The sequence below is a fragment of the Papaver somniferum genome, chromosome 4 (genome assembly GCF_003573695.1).
Source record: "Papaver somniferum cultivar HN1 chromosome 4, ASM357369v1, whole genome shotgun sequence".
NCBI classification, from domain to species: domain Eukaryota; kingdom Viridiplantae; phylum Streptophyta; class Magnoliopsida; order Ranunculales; family Papaveraceae; genus Papaver; species Papaver somniferum.
This window is the reverse complement of record NC_039361.1, coordinates 110,502,775-110,507,618: the sequence shown is the minus strand read 5'-3', so window position 1 is coordinate 110,507,618 and position 4,844 is coordinate 110,502,775. Positions and strand designations below refer to the sequence as shown.

Here is a 4,844-nt window from a genome sequence, read left to right as displayed (position 1 = left end):
CTAGGGTTGGGGGTAGTCTGACTAGGGAGCCTTCCGTTATCTCTCTCACTTAAGGTCTTAGATATTTGACTTGAAGTTCTAGCTTAGCAAGGCTCTGAGCATTACTTTGAAAGTTCTGCTTGGTTTCCTGTTGAAAACTAATTTGTCTTTGTGCTAACATATCCTTAGTTTTTGCTAACATCTTAATAGATTCCTCTAAGCTGGTCGTTTTGTTTTCTGGGCCTGATGAATTCTTAGTGTAACCAAAACCTGGGGGAGCATTAGAATTACTAAACTGACCTTGACTCTGGACCTTAGACCATGAAAGGTTCGGATGGTTTCTCCAACCAGGATTATAGGTTTCTGAATATGGGTCAAACTTCTGACGGTTATCATACCTAGTGTTATTATAGAGAGCATTGGCTTGCACTTCATTATTCTGGCCTTCCCAAAAAGGCTCCAATCTACCACTAGTGTGACCCACTTCTAAAGCTTCTAATCTTTTCGCTATCGCAGCAATTTTGGCATCTGATTCAAAGCTTCCTTCTACCCTATTAACGTTTCCTCTGCCTAGAAGAATTGTTTTCTGGGGTACCCTATTGCTTTCCCACTGTTGGGTATTTTCGGCAATTTCATGCAAATATGTCATCGCATCATCAACTGTTTGGTTTTCAAACCCACCTGTACCCATGGACTCTACTGTAGTTGTGGTGGGATAATTTAAACCCTCATAAAGGATCTGAACTAACCTAACCTTTTCTAAACCATGATGAGGACATTGGGCTAATAAATCATTGAACCTTTCAAAATACCTATACAAAGATTCTCCCTCCTGTTGTGTAAACATGCAGATTTGCGTCCTAATAGACGAGGTTTTGTGCCTAGGGAAAAACTTGTTCAAAAAGGCAGACGTAAGTTGTTCATAGGTTTCAATTGATTCGTAAGCCAAACTATACAGCCACGACTTGGCTTTATCTTTTAAGGAAAAGGGGAATAACCTGAGTTTTAAAGCATCATCATCAAGGTTTCTAATTTTCAGGGTACTACAAATTTCCTCAAAGTCCCTAACATGGAAATAGGGGTTTTCATTTTCTTTCGCTAAAAAGATTGGGAGCAACTGTAAGGTTCCAGGCTTAAGTTCATAATTTGCTTCAGTTTCAGGTAACCTGATACACGAGGGACGAATAGTCCTAGTAGGATTCAACAAGGCTTTCAAAGTTGCCATTTCTGGCGCTATTGGACTATCAGAGATTCTTTCCTCAAACGGATGTTCAAAAACGGAATCTTCAAGAATCGGACTTTCTAAATTGAGGTAATCAAGACACTTAGAACTACTAGGTTTCTCTTTAACAAATCTACCTAGGGCGTCTCTTTTACGTTCAGGCATGCAACAGAATAAGGTAGGGAATTCTATGCAAACACAAAACAAGGCTGACTCAACCAAATCAAACCTAAATTTCTAGCAAACAAAAAGCATGATGGCTCCACTTAGATTGTTTCTATACCAGCTTTTATTCTTTCAAAAAGGAACTCGTTACAATCTGAGCAAACCCCTATGGAATCAATCTGAGTCAAAGTAAGTTGAATCGAGGTGAGGGAAGCTTAGTGGAGCTTTGATACCCAAGGCCTCACCGGTTACAAGGCGGCGCAGTCATGCATTCAACTCACAGAAACCTTCAAGAACTTCGAAGTATGCTCAAAAGAGCAACCAATATTCTTCGAACGACTTTCCTATTAAGCTCGTTACCCTATAGGTCTCGTTCTAGTCAAAATTTTAGGCTTAGGTTCGCGTTTGGTTTCGTTTTCCTAAGGCGAGCAAGAAGAGAACGGTGATGAAATCCGAACCCTTATCTTGTATGGCCAGTCCTTGCCCTTTACTAGGACATTAAAGCAGCCGTTTTCAAGTCCTCAACATATATGCAAATGAAGGAATACAGTAAACCCGCTGACAGGGGATTCGCGGGTGTTTCGAAAAACTTACCTCCCGTACCATACGGGCGAAGAACCGCTGAAGTCGACTCGGGCCACGACTCCTATGTCATGTACGAACCCGATGGGCCGAGGCGATATCGTAATCATCGTCCTTCTCTGCACACAGTTTATATTTAAACCAACCCTTCCTTAGGGTTTAAAAATAATAATGTCCAAAGTTTAATGTCCAAGTGTCGAAAAAGAAAAGAAAAAATTATAAAAATAACAAATCCTAATACAGTTCTCTCTTTTTTTCTTTTTTTTAATAATAAAGAAAAATAACTAAAAAGAAATTTTTTTCTTTTCCGTTCTTTTCGCTTTAATCTTTCGCTCCAAGTCTTTATGCTTTAAGATCCAATCTTTACGAAATCACCAAACTCCTTGGCTCAATTCTCTTTATGATCCAAAACCTGTAGACAAAAGATAAATACCCAAAAACGTAAAAAAGAACAAAAATAATAAAAACCTAAAAAATAAAAGAAAAAAATAAATAAATAAATAAAAGAAAATAAAACAAAGTCTAAAAATCCTAAAAGAAAATCCGCGTCGGCGGCGCCAAAAATTGATGTGATTGTAGATAGTGATAAAAGTGGTTTGATTCTCAGACTTGCGAAGGATAAAATATAGACTTAAATTCTAAAACAAAAATAGAAAACTCAAACAAAGATGATGTTGTTATCAATATTAAAAGAACACTGAGGCTAAGATTCCACTATTTTCCAAGTTCAAAGTGATTTAAATCCAATATTTATATTTATTCAATTTTTTCGTTTAATTTGATTCTAAGATGTTGCAACAAGTAGATTTTTAAAATAACAAGTGTAAATCAAAAGCAAGGGATATCAAAAACCTAAGTCCAAGCATATACCATCGATGGAAATCACAATTGTTGAATAAAAATCATTAAAACAATTCTCAAACAAGGCAAATAATCATATAAATAATTGTAATAAATAAGATAAATAGAAAATACCACTCTTTATTGGAAAAATAGCTTCCTCTATCGCCTCAGCAATGGGGTTTATATCCTCATATCAAAAAAAGGTTCAAAATATTTTTTCATTGCTCAAAAGGTGTTTTCAAAGGTGAAGAGACTCAAAGGGAGTAAAACAGTTCAATCGCAACGTTTATATGTGTTGCAGATCGACTGCTACAAGAGAAACAGAAGGAATAATACTGCTACAGCAACGATAGAAGCGAAGTGTTGTAGAACCACGACAGTGTTGTAGAACCACGACAGTGTTCTGCGACAGTTGGGCGTGGGTTGATGTTCTTCGTGTTCTTCAGCAGCACCAACAGAACAGCTTTCCTGCAACTCGTGATTTTTGTCTCCTCTGGTTCTCTAAACTACCCCAAACTGTTCGTAAACCTTCTATGACCTATCCGAACTCCTTTGATAGCCCACAGATCGATTGAATCTCAAGAAATACTCGATTATTCTTATCTTTTTCTCCACCACAAGTCTCGGGATTTCTTTCCCTTCCAAGCTTATCTATGCGTCAACTTGGTTCTCCAAACTCTCAAGTACTCCCTGTAGACTGAATGAGGACTCAATTCATAACGTAAAATCCTCTGGTACTTCCATACATAACCAAAATATCCGAGAATACACGGAACTCTCTGAGTTAGCCAACTCGATGATTTTCTCCTATATTTTCGAATCTAAAGGGATTACCAACCCTGTTTCGATGAATCAAGATAATCCCAATCCATCTCCACGTCAAACTCCGACATAATCTCACCCAAAAGACGATAACAACTCCGATAAACTTCACCTCCTCTGTTTGCTTCTCCCGGCCTATCTAGCCCAATTGGTTGGGTCCAATCAATCACAGCGACCCTGTTATGCTATCACAGGTCCAGTCCAACGAAAATAAGCCATTGAATCTCCTTATAAGTCGCTCAAAATTCGATCTCCAGATCTGCTTCGCTGCTGCAACAGCTTCCCGCCAAAAAGCTTCATTTGAATTGTGAAGAAGAGGCGCCCCCTATCCAAAGCAGGGGTGCGAATAGAAGCTGCCTTGAGGGTGTCCTGAGGGTGCCCCTTAGTAATTTGGGTACCCCTTATCCATAGTGAGAGTCCGAATAGCATGTGTCCTCCGGGCGCTTTTACCAACTTTTCGGGCCGATTTTTTTAAAAATGATTATTGGCCAAAAATACCTACACACACATAAAACACCGTAATAAGTACAAAAATGAGCACTATCAATTATAGAATCGAGACAAATTAGACACAAAAATGTGTCACAAAGTGAAGGAGAAGGGTTGGTCTTAGGAAGGGAAGCGAAGAAAGTGTTGAGGCCAGAATAGTTGATTCTGGAAGTGTGGGTGTTTTGTGACTTGTATCCGACAGTTGAACTGGCGAGCTGAATGGAAAGCTACCAGGTAATTTCTAGATGTGTATTGTTCTCCTGACCAAAACTTTTTGTTTGGTGGAAATAGGTGAAACTTATTTATACAAGTCGTAATAAAACGTATCCTGGCCTCATAAGAAGTGGAAGCGGCTGAGTGGTGGAAAAGTGGTAACGGGTAACGCCTGGGATTGATGTTTCCATAATGAAGATGTGTTTCACCACTTATTTCTTGTCATTACTAACCGCCTCACTCTTATGACACTTTCTTGTAACGGGCTCATTGCACGCCGCACAATGTAAACCGCCAGACCAATACCCTGATGAGCATCCCCCAGTTTGTGACATGTTTTGATGTCTCAAGTGTTTTCATTGGAAAATGTGTAGCATGTTGCTATGTGCGGCAAGTTAAGATAGAGAGGCTTGTCGGTTCAGTGACGACCTTCGACGGCCGAGATTTTGCATCTCAGGAGGAAGGTAGACGTTGATCGCGGCTACCTTCCGTTTGGAAGCCAGTGGCGTGGCCGTGGTGCTGGCATGGC

The 4,844-nt window shown here is 39.5% G+C and overlaps 1 pseudogene; it reads left to right on the top strand.

Annotated features, from left to right (window-relative positions):
- The first annotated feature begins 740 nt into the window (after positions 1–740).
- On the top strand, positions 741–840 carry LOC113276823 (annotated as a pseudogene).
- The last annotated feature ends 4,004 nt before the right edge of the window (positions 841–4,844 follow it).